Source organism: Oncorhynchus mykiss, chromosome 7 (assembly GCF_013265735.2).
Source record: "Oncorhynchus mykiss isolate Arlee chromosome 7, USDA_OmykA_1.1, whole genome shotgun sequence".
Classification (NCBI taxonomy): Eukaryota; Metazoa; Chordata; class Actinopteri; order Salmoniformes; family Salmonidae; genus Oncorhynchus; species Oncorhynchus mykiss.
Genome location: NC_048571.1, coordinates 3,395,961 through 3,416,955, shown reverse-complemented (window position 1 = coordinate 3,416,955; position 20,995 = coordinate 3,395,961).

The window sequence follows — 20,995 nt, the reverse complement described above, 5'->3', positions numbered from 1 at the left end:
GCTCTGAAGACTCACATGCTCTGTGTAGGTTAACTATTGCCTGAATGTGTTCATGAGACTGTTGTTAAAGAATATAAAACAACTTTGTGTAGGTTAACTATTGCCTGATTGTGTTCATGAATCTGTTATTTAATAAAAAGGCTTACTGATTTTCATTAAATTTGTATGGCTACAAATATGGTATGTACATTCCTTCAAACTGGCAGAATATTGTGGCCTGGGCCCATATTAATGTGTTCATATGGGCAGAATATTGTGGCCTGGGCCTATATTAATGTGTTCATATGGGCAGAATATTGTGGCCTGGGCCCATATTAATGTGTTCATATGGGCAGAATATTGTGGCCTGGGCCTATATTAATGTGTTCATATGGGCAGAATATTGTAGCCTGGGCCCATATTAATGTGTTCATATGGGCAGAATATTGTGGCCTGGGCCTATATTAATGTGTTCATATGGGCAGAATATTGTGGCCTGGGCCCATATTAATGTGTTCATATGGGCAGAATATTGTGGCCTGGGCCTATATTAATGTGTTCATATGGGCAGAATATTGTGGCCTGGGCCTATATTAATGTGTTCATATGGGCAGAATATTGTAGCCTGGGCCTATATTAATGTGTTCATATGGGCAGAATATTGTAGCCTGGGCCTATATTAATGTGTTCATATGGGCAGAATATTGTGGCCTGGGCCTATATTAATGTGTTCATATGGGCAGAATATTGTGGCCTGGGCCTATATTAATGTGTTCATATGGGCAGAATGTTGTGGCCTGGGCCTATATTAATGAGTTCATACGTGCAGAATATTGTGGCCTGGGCCTATATTAATGTGTTCATATGGGCAGAATATTGTAGCCTGGGCCTATATTAATGTGTTCATATGGGCAGAATATTGTAGCCTGGGCCTATATTAATGTGTTCATATGGGCAGAATATTGTGGCCTGGGCCTATATTAATGTGTTCATATGGGCAGAATATTGTGGCCTGGGCCTATATTAATGTGTTCATATGGGCAGAATGTTGTGGCCTGGGCCTATATTAATGAGTTCATACGTGCAGAATATTGTGGCCTGGGCCTATATTAATGTGTTCATGTGGGCAAAATATTGTGGCCTGGGCCTATATTAATGTGTTCATATGGGCAGAATATTGTGGTTTGTGCCTATATTAATGTGTTCATACGGGCAGAATATCGTGGCCTGGGCCTTTATTAATGTGTTCATATGGGCAGAATATTGTGGCCTGGGCCTATATTAATGTGTTCATATGGGCAGAATATTGTAGCCTGGGCCTATATTAATGTGTTCATACGGGCAGAATATTGTGGCCTGGGCCTATATTAATGTGTTCATATGGGCAGAATATTGTGGCCTGGGCCTATATTAATGTGTTCATACGGGCAGAATATTGTGGCCTGGGCCTATATTAATGTGTTCATATGGTTATATAAAGGATGAAGACTAAAAACAGCCAATAACTACTTCCTAGAATGTATTTTCATTTTAAAGAATGTATTGTTGTTTTATCTAGTGTTTACACCATCCAGTGACACCAACCATTCACTATAAAAAGTGTTTACATTAATAACGTAAAATAAAAACAATGATGGAGGAAATAGGAAGTCTAAAAATTTATTTCAAATAACCCAAAAATATTCAACAATAAAAGTGGGCTAAGTAACAATGCGGGGCGATAAAAACAGGAAGTTCAGGAACAATTATTCCAAGAATGTGCTAGGAAGTAACCAAGGAGGTTTCTTCTCTAAGAAGAGAGGACTGGCCACCCCTCATAGCCTGGTTCCTCTCTAGGTTTCTTCCTATGTTCTGGCCTTTCTAGGGAGTTTTTCTCTAGCCACCGTGCTTCTACACCTGCATTGCTTCCTGTTTGGGGGGGTTTTAAAGGCTGGGTTTCTGTACAGCACTTTGTGATATCGGCTGATGTAAGAAGGGCCTTTATAAATATGGTTATACAACTCTGGTGACGCCCCCTGTCAAAGCTGGTTCCGACCTCCTCTAAGAATAATGACTGCCGAGGGTAGCCGTTCAAGGTCTTTAAAAAAAAAAAACATATAAATAAATCTGTGGATTATTAGCATATGAACGGTTTGCAATTCGATGGCTGGATAATCGAAGCCATCGAAGCCATCCGTCCAACCTGTTCATTCAGATCTGTCAGATCAAAGCGTATAGTTTCTAAGGTAATCGATAGGGCCTAGTTATTGTTCATTAGCAGCCTGTGTGTCCATTCATCCTCTTTAATCTCTTAAACATAGCCTTTACTCTGCTTGTGTGCAATGTCGAGTCTACTGTACTGTTTGTCTGGCTGTAATGTCTGCCTACTGTTTGTCTGGCTGGACTGTCTGCCTACTGTTTGTCTGGCTGTAATGTCTGCCTACTGTTTGTCTGGCTGTAATGTCTGCCTACTGTTTGTCTGGCTGGACTGTCGGCCTACTGTTTGTCTGGATGGACTGTCTGCCTACTGTTTGTCTGGCTGGAATGTCTGCCTACTGTTTGTCTGGCTGGAATGTCTGCCTACTGTTTGTCTGGATGGAATGTCTGCCTACTGTTTGTCTGGCTGGAATGTCTGCCTACTGTTTGTCTGGCTGGAATGTCTGCCTACTGTTTGTCTGGATGGAATGTCTGCCTACTGTTTGTCTGGCTGGAATGTCTGCCTACTGTTTATCTGGCTGGAATGTCTGCCTACTGTTTGTCTGGCTGGAATGTCTGCCTACTATTTGTCTGGCTGGAATGTCTGCCTACTGTTTGTCTGGCTGTAATGTCTGCCTACTGTTTGTCTGGCTGGACTGTCTGCCTACTGTTTGTCTGGCTGGAATGTCTGCCTACTGTTTGTCTGGCGGAAATGTCTGCCTACTGTTTGTCTGGCTGGAATGTCTGCCTGTCTTGATGAGAATCTTAAGTTAACAAAATGCTAAAATAGTTTTCTTGAGTTTGTCTCCCTGTTATTATTCACCTGAGTGTCCTCACCAGCCAGGTTAGGGCAGCTCTTCACCTGAGTGTCCTCACCAGCCAGGTTAGGGCAGCACATAACAACATTCCAATGCAGAGCCCAGTAGAGCCCAGCAGAGCCTTGTAGAGCCCAGTAGAGCCCAGTAGATCCCAGCAGAGCCCAGTAGATCCCAGCAGAGCCCAGTAGATCCCAGCAGAGCCCAGTAGAGCCTTGTAGATCCCAGTAGAGCCCAGTAGATCCCAGCAGAGCCCAGTAGATCCCAGCAGAGCCCAGCAGAGCCCAGCAGAGCCTAGTATAGCCCAGTAAAGCCCAGTAGAGCTCAGCATAGCACAGTAGAGCCCAGCAGAGCCCAGTAGAGTCAAGTAGAGCTCAGTATAGCACAGTAGAGCCCAGTAGAGCCCAGCATAACCCAGTAGAGCCCAGTATAGCCCAGCAGAGCCCAGCAGAGCCCAGTAGATCCCAGCAGAGCCCAGTAGAGCCTAGTATAGCCCAGTAGAGCCCAGTAGATCCCAGCAGAGCCTTGTAGATCCCAGCAGAGCCCAGTAGATCCCAGCAGAGCCCAGTAGAGCCTAGTATAGCCCAGTAGAGCCCAGTAGAGCTCAGCATAGTACAGTAGAGCCCAGTAGTAAAGTAGAGCTCAGTATAGCACAGTAGAGCCCAGTAGAGCCCGGAATAACCCAGTAGAGCCCAGTATAGCCCAACAGAGCCCAGCAGAGCCCAGTAGAGCCCAGCAGAGCCCAGTAGAGCCCAGCAGAGCCCAGTAGAGCTTAGTATAGCACAGTAGAGCCCAGTAGAGCCCAGCATAACTCAGTAGAGCCCAGTATAGCCCAGCAGAGCCCAGAAGAGCCCAGCAGTGCCCAGTAGAGCCCAGAAGAGCCCAGTAGAGCCCAGTAACCACGCGGAATTAACCCTGTGACCACCCGGAATTAACCCTGTAACCACGCGAAATTAACCCTGTAACCATGCGGAATTAACCCTGTAACCACCCGGAATTAACCCTGTAACCACCCTGAATTAACCCTGTAACCACGCGTAACCACGCGGAATTAACCCTGTAACCACCCGGAATTAACCCTGTAACCATGCGGAATTAACCCTGCAACCATGCGGAATTAACCCTCTGGAATTAACACTGTAACCACGCGGAATAAACCTTGAAACCACTTTCATCCATAATACGTCAAATTTCGAAGGGAGACTATGAGATGCCAGTGGTATTGTACTCTATAACTATGAGACGCCAGTGGTATTGTACTCTATAACTATGAGATGCCAGTGGTATTGTACTCTATAACTATGAGACGCCAGTGGTATTGTCCTCTATAACTATGAGACGCCAGTGGTATTGTCCTCTATAACTATGAGACGCCAGTGGTATTGTCCTCTATAACTATGAGACGCCAGTGGTATTGTACTCTATAACTATGAGACGCCAGTGGTATTGTACTCTATAACTATGAGACGCCAGTGGTATTGTCCTCTATAACTATGAGACGCCAGTGGTATTGTCCTCTATAACTATGAGACGCCAGTGGTATTGTCCTCTATAACACACCTGCCGTAGCATGTTTTATATAAGCACATGTAGAACTATGAGGTTTGGGTCAATCTCTGAAGGTAATACATCTTCCTACAGCGACTGGACGTTGTGTGATTTATCCGGTATACACAGAGCATGTGGACACTGTCCTTGTGCTCTTTTCCTTCAAACGCTATTTTCACAGACGACCTGGACTGAGTCCCAAAATGGCTCCACATCCCCTTTATACTGTAGGGCACTACCCTATAGGACCTGGTCTAAAGTAGGGCTCTACCCTATAGGACCTGGTCTAAAGTAGGGCTCTACCCTATAGGACCTGGTCTAAAGTAGGGCACTACCCTATAGGACCTGGTCTAAAGTAGTGCTCTACCCTATAGGCCCTGGTCTAAAGTAGTCCACTACCCTATAGGACCTGGTCTAAAGTAGGGCTCTACCCTATAGGACCTGGTCTAAAGTAGTGCTCTACCCTATAGGCCCTGGTCTAAAGTAGGGCACTACCCTATAGGCCCTGGTCTAAAGTAGTGCACTACCCTATAGATCCTGGTCTAAAGTAGTGCACTACCCTATAGATCCTGGTCTAAAGTAGGGCACTACCCTATAGGCCCTGGTCTAAAGTAGTGCACTACCCTATAGATCCTGGTCTAAAGTAGTGCACTACCCTATAGATCCTGGTCTAAAGTAGGGCACTACCCTATAGGCCCTGGTCTAAAGTAGTGCACTACCCTATAGGACCTGGTCTAAAGTAGTCCACTACCCTATAGGCCCTGGTCTAAAGTAGTCCACTACCCTATAGGCCCTTTATACTGTAGGGCACTACCCTATAGGCCCTGGTCTAAAGTAGGGCGCTACCCTATAGATCCTGGTGTAAAGTAGGGCACTAACCTATAGGCCCTGGTGTAAAGTAGGGCACTACCCTATAGACCCTGGTCTAAAGTAGTGTCTATAAAGGGAATGGGGTTCCATTTGGGACACACAGACACCTGATATTAACTACATCACACAGAATGTCATCTAAGTTTGAAATTGCATTTTAAGTGCTATCTGTGCTCTGTTTAATCACAGGGAGATTTATCGAAGGCAATCAACTAAATAAAAATTTTCGATGACATTTATCAGGCAGAATGAATATTACAGTCATAACTCTCTACCAGGACGCATGAAACCATACTACCACATAAAACCTTTCCTCTGTCTAACTGAGTCACTACTACCACAGAAAACCTTTCCGGAGTTTCTCTGATGAAACCATATTCCCACATAAAGCCTTTCCTCTGTCTAACTGAGTCCCTACTACCACATAAAACCTTTCCTGAGTCTCGATGAGTCACTACTACCACATAAAACCTTTCCTGAGTCTCTCTGATGAGTCACTACTACCACATAAAACTTTTCCTGAGTCTCTCTGATGAGTCACTACTACCACATAAAACCTTTCCTGAGTCTATCTGATGAGTCACTACTACCACATAAAACCTTTCCTGAGTCTCTCTGATGAGTCACAACTACCACATAAAGCCTTTCCTGAGTCTCGATGAGTCACTACTACCACATAAACCTTTCCTGAGTCTCGATGAGTCACTACTACCACATAAACCTTTCCGGAGTCTCGCTGACTAACTACTACCACAGAAAACCTTCCCTGAGTCTCTCTGATGAGACACAACTACCACATAAAGCCTTTCCTGAGTCTCTCTGATGAGTCACTACTACCACATAAAACCTTTCCTGAGTCTCTCTGATGAGTAACAGCTACCACATAAAACCTTTCCTGAGTCTCTCTGATGAGTAACAGCTACCACATGAAACCTTTCCTGAGTCTCTCTGATGAGTCACTACTACCACATAAAACCTTCCCTGAGTCTCTCTGATGAGTCACTACTACCACATAAAACCTTTCCTGAGTCTCTCTGATGAGTAACAGCTACCACATAAAACCTTTCCTGAGTCTCTCTGATGAGTAACAGCTACAACATAAAACCTTTCCTGAGTCTCTCTGATGAGTCACTACTACCACATAAAACCTTCCCTGAGTCTCGATGAGTCACTACTACCACATAACACCTTCCCTGAGTCTCGCTGATGAGTCACTACTACCATATAAAACTTTCCCTGAGTCTCGCTGATGAGTCACTACTACCACATAAAACTTTCCCTGAGTCTCGGTGATGAGTCACTACTACCACATAAAACCTTTCCTCTGTCTGAGTCACTACTACCACATAAAGCCTATGTTGCCTCCATCACTGCTCTGCTACTGACTGACTGACTGACTGACTGACTGACTGACTGATTGGCTGACTGGTTGACTGACTGGTTGACTGACTGACTGGTTGACTGACTGACTGACTGGGTGACTGGGTGACTGACTGACTGGTTGACTGACTGACTGATTGACTGACTGATTGACTGGTTTACTGACTGACTGACTGGTTTACTGACTGACTGACTGGTTGACTGAGTTACTGACTGGTTGACTGACTGACTGACTAACTGGTTGACTGACTGACTGACTAACTGGTTGACTGACTGACTGGTTGACTGGTTGACTTACTGGTTGACTGGTTGACTGACTGGTTTACTGGTTGACTGACTGGTTTACTGGTTGACTGACTGGTTGACTGACTGACTAGTCACAAAATGTTGTCATAAGATATGCACAAACTCTACCAAACTGTTTCAGCTGGGAAACGTGGACACCTTAAGGTTAGGAAGGTGTGTGTGTGTGTGTGTGTGTGTGTGTGTGTGTGTGTGTGTGTATGTGATGATAAAGAGCATGTAGGGTGCCAGGGGGTAAAGAAGGGGGAAGGGAGGGGGAAAGGGAGGGAAGGGGGAGGGAGGGGGATGCTTATACTACCACGAGAAGAGAATGAAGTGCCCCCCTAGGTCTCCCTCTCTCTCCCTCTCTTTCTCCCCCTCTCTCTCTCTCTCTCTCTCCCTCTCTCTTTCTCCTTCTCTTCCCTTCTCTGTTTCTCCCTCTGTCCCACTCTCTCTCTCTCCCCCTCTCTCTTTCTCCCTCTCCCCCCCCCCCTCTGTTTCTCCCTCTGTCCCACTCTCTCTCTCTCCCCCTCTCTCTTTCCCTCTCTCCCCCCCCCCCCCCCTCTCCTTCTCCCTCTCCCCCCCCCCTCTGTTTCTCCCTCTGTCCCACTCTCTCTCTCTCCCCCTCTCTCTTTCTCCCTCTCTCCCCCCCCTCTGTTTCTCCCTCTGTCCCCCTCTCTCTTTCACCCCCCCCCCCCTCTCTCTCGCTCTCTGTCCCGAGTGTGTTCACAGGAAATAAGTCGACCCTTGGCGCCGCTCGCTGCTCGCCTCTCTCCATTCCTCCCCGATGAATAACGATGTCACAAAAAAAAATTGATGTTTCAAGTAAAAAGCGGTCTGAAAATCCAGTTTAGAGTAGCACAGCGTATGAAATAGCCTGTAAAATGGACAATCCATCATATTGTCTCACCGACATTGACACCAGGAACAGCGTTCCAGGTCCTTTTCATTAGGTACTGTACATTCTGTGTTAACACCGGCTGTACAGATCACCAGCTGAGGATCGAATGGCACCCTATTCTCTACATAGTGGTCTACTTTTGACCAGAGCACTATTAAAAGTAGTGTACTATATAGTGAATAGGATGCCATTTGGGACACAGTATTGTATTGATGTGACGACCCAGAAAACAAAACCATTTTCTGGGGTTTTGGCAGAATCTTTTTGGGGCTTTTTTTGGGAGAGAAAACAGCAAATTACAATACATTTTCTCTTTGTTTTCTAGCTGCATGGACAGTGAATGACCCAGGACAGTGAATGACCCAGGACAGTGGATAACCCAGGACAGTGACTAACCCAGGACAGTGGATAACCCAGGACAGTGGATAACCCAGGACAGTGAATGATCCAGGACAGTGGATAACCCAGGACAGTGAATGATCCAGGACAGTGGATGACCCAGGACAGTGGATAACCCAGGACAGTGAATGATCCAGGACAGTGGATGACCCAGGACAGTGGATAACCCAGGACAGTGGATAACCCAGGACAGTGGATAACCCAGGACAGTGAATGATCCAGGACAGTGGATGACCCAGGACAGTGGATAACCCAGGACAGTGAATGATCCAGGACAGTGGATGACCCAGGACAGTGGATAACCCAGGACAGTGGATAACCCAGGACAGTGGATAACCCAGGACAGTGGATAACCCAGGACAGTGAATGATCCAGGACAGTGGATGACCCAGGACAGTGGATAACCCAGGACAGTGGATAACCCAGGACAGTGGATAACCCAGGACAGTGGATAACCCAGGACAGTGGATAACCCAGGACAGTGGATAACCCAGGACAGTAGATAACATAACCCAGGACAGTGGATAACCCAGGACAGTGGATAACCCAGGCCAGTGGATAACCCAGGACGGTGAATGACCCAGGACAGTGAATGACCCAGGCCAGTGGATAACCCAGGACAGTGAATGACCCAGGACAGTGAATGACCCAGGCCAGTGGATAACCCAGGACAGTGAATGACCCAGGACAGTGAATGACCCAGGACAGTGAATAACCCAGGACAGTGAATGAACCAGGACAGTGAATTACCCAGGACAGTGAATGACCCAGGACAGTGGATAACCCAGGACAGTGAATGACCCAGGCCAGTGGATAACCCAGGACAGTGGATAACCCAGGACAGTGGATAACCCAGGACAGTGGATAACCCAGGACAGTGGATAACCCAGGACAGTGAATGACCCAGGACAGTGAATTACCCAGGACAGTGAATGAATGTACAGTACCAGTCAAAAGTTTGGACACACCTACTCATTCAAGGGTTTTTCTTTATTTTTACTATTTTCTACATTGTATAATAATAATGAAGGCATCAAACTATGAAATTACACATGGAATCATGTAATAACCAAAAAAGTTAAACAAATCAAAATACATTTCATATTTGAGATTCTTCAAACTAGCCACCCTTTGTCTTGATGGCAGCTTTGCACACTCTTGGGATTCTCTCAACCAGCTTCACCTGGAATGCTTTTCCAACAGCACTTGTTGACTGCTTTTCCTACACTCTGCGGTTCAAATCATCCCAGCATATCTCAACTGGGTTGAGGTCTGGAGATGGTGGAGGCCAGATCATCTGATGCAGCACTCCATCACTCCATCACTCCATCACTCCAACACTGCAACACTCCATCACTCCAACACTGCAACACTCCATCACTCCAACACTCCATCACTCCTTCACTCCAACACTCCAACACTCCATCACTCCATCACTCCATCACTCCAAAACTCCATCACTCCAACACTCCAACACTCCAACACTCCAACACTCCAACAGTACAACACTCCATCACTCCATCACTCCATCACTCCATCACTCCATCACTCCAAAACTCCATCACTCCATCACTCCAACACTCCATCACTCCAACACTCCATCCCTCCAACACTCCAACACTCCAACACTCCATCACTCCAACACTCCAACACTCCATCACTCCAACACTCCATCACTCCAACACTCCAACACTCCAACAGTACAACACTCCATCACTCCAACACTCCATCACTCCAACACTCCAACACTCCAACACTCCAACAGTACAACACTCCATCACTCCAACACTCCATCACTCCAACACTCCAACACTCCAACACTCCATCACTCCATCACTCCAACACTCCATCACTCCAACACTCCAACACTCCAACAGTACAACACTCCAACACTCCATCACTCCAACACTCCATCACTCCATCACTCCAACACTCCATCACTCCATCACTCCATCACTCCAACACTCCAACACTCCAACACTCCAACACTCCATCACTCCATCACTCCATCACTCCAACACTCCATCACTCCAACACTCCAACACTCCATCACTCCATCACTCCATCACTCCATCACTCCATCACTCCATCACTCCAGCACTCCATCACTCCAACACTCCATCACTCCATCACTCCAACACTCCAACACTCCAACACTCCAACACTCCATCACTCCAACACTCCAACACTCCAACACTCCATCACTCCAACACTCCAACACTCCATCACTCCAACACTCCATCACTCCATCACTCCATCACTCCATCACTCCATCACTCCAACACTCCAACACTCCAACACTCCATCACTCCAACACTCCATCACTCCATCACTTCAACACTCCAACACTCCATCACTCCATCACTCCATCACTCCAACACTCCAACACTCCATCACTCCATCACTCCAACACTCCAACACTCCATCACTCCATCACTCCAACACTCCAACACTCCAACACTCCATCACTCCATCACTCCAACACTCCATCACTCCATCACTCCATCACTCCAACACTCCATCACTCCAACACTCCAACACTCCATCACTCCATCACTCCAACACTCCAACACTCCATCACCATCACTCCAACACTCCATCACTCCATCAATCCATCACTCCATCACTCCAACACTCCAACACTCCATCACTCCAACACTCCATCACTCCATCACTCCAACACTCCAACACTCCATCACTCCAACACTCCATCACTCCATCACTCCAACACTCCAACACTCCATCACTCCATCACTCCATCACTCCAACACTCCAACACTCCATCACTCCATCACTCCATCACTCCAACACTCCAACACTCCATCACTCCAACACTCCAACACTCCATCACTCCATCACTCCAACACTCCATCACTCCATCACTCCAACACTCCAACACTCCATCACTCCATCACTCCAACACTCCATCACTCCATCACTCCATCACTCCAACACTCCATCACTCCAACACTCCAACACTCCATCACTCCATCACTCCAACACTCCAACACTCCAACACTCCATCACCATCACTCCAACACTCCATCACTCCATCAATCCATCACTCCATCACTCCAACACTCCATCACTCCATCACTCCATCACTCCAACACTCCATCACTCCATCACTTCAACACTCCATCACTCCAACACTCCATCACTCCAACACTCCATCACTCCATCACTCCAACACTCCAACACTCCATCACTCCATCACTCCATCACTCCAACACTCCAACACTCCATCACTCCATCACTCCAACACTCCAACACTCCATCACTCCAACACTCCAACACTCCATCACTCCATCACTCCAACACTCCATCACTCCATCACTCCAACACTCCAACACTCCATCACTCCATCACTCCAACACTCCATCACTCCATCACTCCAACACTCCATCACTCCAACACTCCAACAGTCCATCACTCCATCACTCCATCACTCCAACACTCCAACACTCCATCACCATCACTCCAACACTCCATCACTCCATCAATCCATCACTCCATCACTCCAACACTCCAACACTCCAACACTCCATCACTCCAACACTCCATCACTCCAACACTCCATCACTCCAACACTCCATCACTCCAACACTCCAACACTCCATCACTCCATCACTCCAACACTCCAACACTCCAACACTCCATCACTCCATCACTCCATCACTCCAACACTCCATCACTCCATCACTTCAACACTCCATCACTCCAACACTCCATCACTCCATCACTCCAACACTCCATCACTCCATCACTCCAACACTCCATCACTCCAACACTCCATCACTCCAACACTCCATCACTCCAACACTCCAACACTCCATCACTCCATCACTCCAACACTCCATCACTCCAACACTCCATCACTCCATCACTCCATCACTCCAACACTCCATCACTCCATCACTTCAACACTCCATCACTCCAACACTCCATCACTCCAACACTCCATCACTCCATCACTCCAACACTCCAACACTCCATCACTCCAACACTCCAACACTCCAACACTCCATCACTCCAACACTCCAACACTCCAACACTCCATCACTCCATCACTCCAACACTCCAACACTCCATCACTCCAACACTCCATCACTCCATCACTCCAACACTCCATCACTCCATCACTCCAACACTCCATCACTCCATCACTCCAACACTCCATCACTCCATCACTCCAACACTCCATCACTCCATCACTCCATCACTCCAACACTCCAACACTCCATCACTCTCCTTCTTGGTCAAATAGCCTGTATTACAGGCAAAGTGAACTGATGTTGAATCAAGACACATTATATTGTGTTTTTGAAACATCCAGGTAAATATTCCCCCCCATATTCCCACTGTAACTCTGGGTACGTGTTGGACTTTGCACCGTTGGATTGGTCTGTCTCTTCTGCATCCGTTGTGTGATTTAACGGGGGGCTGAACTAGAGAGTGTTTGTGAGACAAGGGAGCATCTGAATCAGTTTGAGTTACAAACGATTAAAAACTATATAGAAAAAGCTGAGACTCTAACGAACACACTCACAAGGTATCCCACTAAGAAGCTACACAAGATACATTAGAATGTAAGGGGTTCTTTTACATAGAATACTATAGTAAATCCCAGGTCATAGTGTCTATAATACTGTAAGGGGTTCTTTTACATAGAAGACTATAGGAAATCCCAGGTCATAGTGTCTATAATACTGTAAGGGGTTCTTCTACATAGATCATAGGAAATCCCAGGACATAGTGTCTATAATACTGTAAGGGGTTATTTTACATAGAAGACTATAGGAAATCCCAGGACATAGTGTCTATAATACTGTAAGGGGTTATTTTACATAGAAGACTATAGGAAATCCCAGGTCATAGTGTCTATAATACTGTAAGGGGTTATTTTACATAGAAGACTATAGGAAATCCCAGGTCATAGTGTCTATAATACTGTAAGGGGTTCTTCTACCTAGATCATAGTAAATCCCAGGTCATAGTGTCTATAATACTGTAAGGGGTTCTTCTACATAGTAGATCATAATAAATCCCAGGACATAGTGTCTATAATACTGTAAGGGGTTCTTCTACATAGAAGACTATAGGAAATCCCAGGTCATAGTGTCTATAATACTGTAAGGGGTTCTTCTACCTAGATCATAGTAAATCCCAGGTCATAGTGTCTATAATACTGTAAGGGGTTCTTCTACATAGTAGATCATAATAAATCCCAGGACATAGTGTCTATAATACTGTAAGGGGTTATTCTACCTAGTAGACCATAGTAAATCCCAGGACATAGTGTCTATAATACTGTAAGGGGTTCTTCTACCTAGATCATAGGAAATCCCAGGACATAGTGTCTATAATACTGTAAGGGGTTAATCTACATAGATCATAGTAAATCCCAGGACATAGTGTCTATAATACTGTAAGGGGTTCTTCTACCTAGATCATAGGAAATCCCAGGACATAGTGTCTATAGTACTGTAAGGGGTTACTCTAGAAGACCATAGTAAATCCCAGGTCATAGTGTCTATAATACTGTAAGGGGTTATTTTACATAGAAGACTATAGGAAATCCCAGGTCATAGTGTCTATAATACTGTAAGGGGTTCTTCTACCTAGATCATAGTAAATCCCAGGTCATAGTGTCTATAATACTGTAAGGGGTTCTTCTACATAGTAGATCATAATAAATCCCAGGACATAGTGTCTATAATACTGTAAGGGGTTCTTCTACATAGAAGACTATAGGAAATCCCAGGTCATAGTGTCTATAATACTGTAAGGGGTTCTTCTACCTAGATCATAGTAAATCCCAGGTCATAGTGTCTATAATACTGTAAGGGGTTCTTCTACATAGTAGATCATAATAAATCCCAGGACATAGTGTCTATAATACTGTAAGGGGTTATTCTACCTAGTAGACCATAGTAAATCCCAGGACATAGTGTCTATAATACTGTAAGGGGTTCTTCTACCTAGATCATAGGAAATCCCAGGACATAGTGTCTATAATACTGTAAGGGGTTCTACATAGATCATAGTAAATCCCAGGACATAGTGTCTATAATACTGTAAGGGGTTCTTCTACCTAGATCATAGGAAATCCCAGGACATAGTGTCTATAGTACTGTAAGGGGTTACTCTAGAAGACCATAGTAAATCCCAGGTCATAGTGTCTATAATACTGTAAGGGGTTCTTCTACATAGAAGACTATAGGAAATCCCAGGTCATAGTGTCTATAATACTGTAAGGGGTTCTTCTACCTAGATCATAGGAAATCCCAGGTCATAGTGTCTATAATACTGTAAGGGGTTCTTCTACATAGTAAATCATAATAAACCCCAGGACATAGTGTCTATAATACTGTAAGGGGTTATTCTACCTAGTAGACCGTAGTAAATCCCAGGACATAGTGTCTATAATACTGTAAGGAGTTCTTCTACATAGAAGACCATAGGAAATCCCAGGACATAGTGTCTATAATACTGTATGGGGTTAATCTACATAGATCATAGTAAATCCCAGGACATAGTGTCTATAATACTGTAAGGGGTTAATCTACATAGATCATAGTAAATCCCAGGACATAGTGTCTATAATACTGTAAGGGGTTAATCTACATAGATCATAGTAAATCCCAGGACATAGTGTCTATAATACTGTAAGGGGTTAATCTACATAGATCATAGTAAATCCCAGGACAGAGTGATGTTGCTGTCACAAACTTCCAACTCCACACAGTTATCACTGACTAGTTGGAGATTCATTTCTCACTTAGCAAACCATTTCTGTACTTACAGCGTTCATAGACATTCATTTTTATCAGTTTTTTTGGGGGGTTTTTGGCGGACTGAATCTTCTGTTGTTGTTGACGTTTGTCAATAAAACTCATGAATCCTACTGTTTATGTCAAATGTTTTTTTTATTCTCCTTGTAAAGCCCTGGTTCTCCTAAAAATGACAAATGTATAACACTTAAGGCTAAATATAAGGGCTGGACATGTAGATATATGAAGGTCTGATGAATTAAAAGCCGATTTTTTCCGGTGACTTGGGACTGATAAGGGTTAAAGGTTTTTAACTGTGTTCTCCACAGGGGATTTGTTGTCCTCCTTTAAACTGAAAAAACACTTTGACCCTAAATAAATCAAAACCAAACCAAGTATTTGAAAAAGTAAAAAGTTTTAACGCATCAAAGTGCCTAGACGGCCACTTGAAACACACACACACACGCACACGCATGCGCACGCACGCACGCACGCACACACACACACACACACACGCATGCGCACACACGCACACAGACACACACACACACATACACTGTAAGCTTTTTAACCAGTAATTAACAACATTGATAATTTGTCTTTGCATAATTAAAGATTTTATGCTAATCTCCCTTGCAAATTGATTTTGGATAAAATAAACCCTCTGTGTGTAAACGTTTGTTTGTTTGGTTTCTCAGAGTAGCCTAAAGACTCCAGCGTTGGAAAAAGGACCCAATTGTCACACGTGAGTAAAAGTATAGACACCTGAATAGAGTATAGACACCTGAATAAAGTATAGACACCTGAATAGAGTATAGACACCTGAATATAGTATAGACACCTGAATAGAGTATAGACACCTGAATAGAGTATAGACACCTGAATAGAGTATAGACACCTGCATAGAGTATAGACACCTTAATAAATGATAGACACCTTAATAAATGATAGACACCTTAATAAAATATAGACACCTGAATAAAGTATAGACACCTGAATAAAGTATAGACACCTGAATAAAATATAGACATCTTAATAAAGTATAGACACCCTAATAAAGTATAGACACCTGAATAAAATATAGACACCTCAATAAAGTATAGACACCCTTATAAAGTATAGACACCTTAATAAAGTATAGACACCTTAATAAAGTATAGACACCTTAATAAAGTATAGACACCTGAATAAAATATAGACACTTTAATAAAGTATAGACACCTTAATAAAGTATAGACACCTTAATAAAGTATAGACACCTTAATAAAGTATAGACACCTTAATAAAGTATAGACACCTTAATAAAGTATAGACACCTTAATAAGGTATAGACACCCTAATAAAGTATAGACACCTTAATAAAGTATAGACACCTTAATAAAGTATAGACACCTTAATAAAGTATAGACACCTTAATAAAGCATAGACACCTTAATAAAGTATAGACACCTGAATAAAGTATAGACACCCAAATAAAGTATAGGCACCTTAATAAAGTATAGACACCTTAATAAAGTATAGACACCTTAATAAAGTATAGACACCCTAATAGAGTATAGACACCTTAATAAAATATAGACACCTTAATAAAGTATAGACACCCTAATAGAGTATAGACACCTTAATAAAGTATAGACACCCTAATAAAGTATAGACACCTTAAAAGAAAATGACTCAAGTCAAAGTGAAAGTCACCCAGTAAAATACTACTTCATTAAAAGCATTTGGTTGTAAATATAATTGCAGGAAGTATCTAAAGTAAATGTAATTGCTAAAATATATAAGTAAAAATATTTACTTACATAATTTCAAATTACTTATATCAAGCAAAGGAGACGGCAGCTTTTTCTTGTTTTTAAATGTCCGGATAGCCAGCAGCACACTCCAACACTCCAACACTCCATCACTCCATCCCTCCATCACTCCATCACTCCAACACTCCAACACTCCAACACTCCAACACTCCAACACTCTAACAATCCAACACTCCAACACTCCAACACTCCAACACTCCATCACTCCATCACTCCAACACTCCAACACTCCAACACTCCATCACTCCATCACTCCAACACTCCAACACTCCAACACTCCAACACTCCAACACTCCAACACTGCAACACTCCAACACTCCAACACTCCAACACTCCAGCACTCCAACACTCCATCACTCCAACACTCCAACACTCCAACACTCCATCACTCCAACACTCCAACACTCCAACACTCCAACACTCCATCACTCCAACACTCCAACACTCCAACACTCCAACACTCCAACACTCCAATACTCCAACACTCCATCACTCCAACACTCCAACACTCCAACACTCCATCACTCCAGCACTCCAGCACTCCAACACTCCAACACTCCAACACTCCAACACTCCATCACTCCAACACTCCAACACTCCAACACTCCATCACTCCAACACTCCAACACTCCAGCACTCCAACACTCCAACACTCCAACACTCCATCACTCCATCACTCCAACACTCCAACACTCCATCACTCCAACACTCCAACACTCCATCACTCCATCACTCCAACACTCCAACACTCCATCACTCCAACACTCCATCACTCCATCACTCCAACACTCCAGCACTCCAACACTCCAACACTCCATCACTCCATCACTCCAACACTCCAACACTCCATCACTCCAACACTCCAACACTCCAACACTCCATCACTCCATCACTCCAACACTCCAACACTCCATCACTCCAACACTCCAACACTCCATCACTCCATCACTCCAACACTCCAACACTCCATCACTCCAACACTCCAACACTCCAACACTCCAACACTCCAACACTCCAATACTCCAACACTCCAACACTCCAATACTCCAACACTCCAACACTCCAACACTCCAACACTCCAATACTCCAACACTCCAACACTCCAACACTCCAACACTCCAACACTCCATCACTCCAACACTCCAACACTCCAACACTCCAACACTCCAACACTCCAACACTCCAACATTCCATCACTCCAACACTCCAACACTCCATCACTCCAACACTCCAACACTCCAACACTCCATCACTCCATCACTCCAACACTCCAGCACTCCAGCACTCCAACACTCCAACACTCCAACACTCCAGCACTCCAACACTCCAACACTCCATCACTCCATCACTCCAACACTCCAGCACTCCAACACTCCAACACTCCAACACTCCAATACTCCAATACTCCAATACTCCAACACTCCAACACTCCAACACTCCAACACTCCAACACTCCAACACTCCAATATTCCAATATTCCAATATTCCAACACTCCAACACTCCAACACTCCAACACTCCAACACCTCAACACTCCAACACTCCAACACTCCAACACTCCAACACTCCAATATTCCAACACTCCAACACTCCAATATTCCAATATGTAGGCAGATGGAGCTCAGGTTTCCTCTGTAGGCAGATGGAGCTCAGGTTTCCTCTGTAGGCAGATGGAGCTCAGGTTTCCTCTGTAGGCAGATGGAGCTCAGGTTTCCTCTGTAGGCAGATGGAGCTCAGGTTTCCTCTGTGGGCAGATGGAGCTCAGGTTTCCTCTGTAGGCAGATGGAGCTCAGGTTTCCTCTGTGGGCAGATGGAGCTCAGGTTTCCTCTGTAGGCAGATGGAGCTCAGGTTTCCTCTGTAGGCAGATGGAGCTCAGGTTTCCTCTGTAGGCAGATGGAGCTCAGGTTTCCTCTGTAGGCAGATGGAGCTCTGGTTTCCTCTGTAGGCAGATGGAGCTCAGGTTTCCTCTGTAGGCAGATGGAGCTCAGGTTTCCTCTGTAGGCAGATGGAGCTCAGGTTTCCTCTGTAGGCAGATGGAGCTCAGGTTTCCTCTGTAGGCAGATGGAGCTCAGGTTTCCTCTGTAGGCAGATGGAGCTCAGGTTTCCTCTGTAGGCAGATGGAGCTCAGGTTTCCTCTGTAGGCAGATGGAGCTCAGGTTTCCTCTGTAGGCAGATGGAGCTCAGGTTTCCTCTGTAGGCAGATGGAGCTCAGGTTTCCTCTGTAGGCAGATGGAGCTCAGGTTTCCTCTGTAGGCAGATGGAGCTCAGGTTTCCTCTGTAGGCAGATGGAGCTCAGGTTTCCTCTGTAGGCAGATGGAGCTCAGGTTTCCTCTGTAGGCAGATGGAGCTCAGGTTTCCTCTGTAGGCAGATGGAGCTCAGGTTTCCTCTGTAGGCAGATGGAGCTCAGGTTTCCTCTGTGGGTTTAGGAGAAGCCCTATAAAAGGACTGCGTTATGATTTGTATAACGTGTACCTGTGTGAGGAGCTCATTCACGGAACTGTTCCAGTGATTCACAGTGGATAGTTTAATTCAGTTTAATTCTGGTACTGTACAGCCCTACACACACACACACACACACACACACACACACACACACACACACACACACACACACACACACACACACACACACACACACACACACACACACACACACACACACACACACACACAGATACACACAGACAGACAGACGTACGCAAACTCACAAACACACACACGCACGCACACACACACGCAAACACACACACACACACGCAAACACACACACACACAGACGCACACAGACACGCACAGACACACAGTCAAACAGACTTACTCACACACACACACACACTACAGCCTCTCACTATAGAACTGTGACCAGGATAATCACACAGTACAGCCTCTCACTATAGAACTGTGACCAGGAGAGTCACAGAGTACAGCCTCTCACTATAGAACTGTGACCAGGATAATCACACAGTACAGCCTCTCACTGTGACCAGGATAGTCACACAGCCTCTCACTGTGACCAGGATAGTCACACAGTACAGCCTCTCACTATAGAACTGTGACCAGGATAATCACACAGTACAGCCTCTCACTACAGAACTGTGACCAGGATAGTCACACAGTACAGCCTCTAACTATAGATATCTGACCAGGATAATCACACAGTCCAGCCTCTCACTATAGAACTGTGACCAGGATAATCACACAGTACAGCCTCTCACTATAGAACTGTGACCAGGATAGTCACACAGTACATCCTCTCACTATAGAACTGTGACCAGGATAATCACACAGTCCAGCCTCTCACTACAGAACTGTGACCAGGATAGTCACACAGTACAGCTTCTAACTATAGATCTCTGACCAGGATAATCACACAGTCCAGCCTCTCACTATAGAACTGTGACCAGGATAATCACACAGTACAGCCTCTCACTATAGAACTGTGACCAGGATAATCACACAGTACAGCCTCTCACTATAGAACTGTGACCAGGATAATCACACAGTACATCCTCTCACTATAGAACTGTGACCAGGATAATCACACAGTACAGCCTCTCACTATAGAACTGTGACCAGGATAATCACACAGTACAGCCTCTCACTATAGAACTGTGACCAGGATAATCACACAGTACAGCCTCTCACTATAGAACTGTGACCAGGATAATCACACAGTACAGCCTCTCACTGTGACCAGGATAATCACACAGTACAGCCTCTCACTGTGACCAGGATAATCACACAGTACAGCCTCTCACTGTGACCAGGATAATCACACAGTACAGCCTCTCACTGTGACCAGGATAATCACACAGTACAGCCTCTCACTGTGACCAGGATAATCACACAGTACAGCCTCTCACTGTGACCAGGATAATCACACAGTACAGCCTCTAACTGTGACCAGGATAATCACACAGTACAGCCTCTCACTGTGACCAGGATAATCACACAGTACAGCCTCTCACTATAGAACTGTGACCAGGATAATCACACAGTACAGCCTCTCACTATAGAACTGTGACCAGGATAATCACACAGTACAGCCTCTCACTATA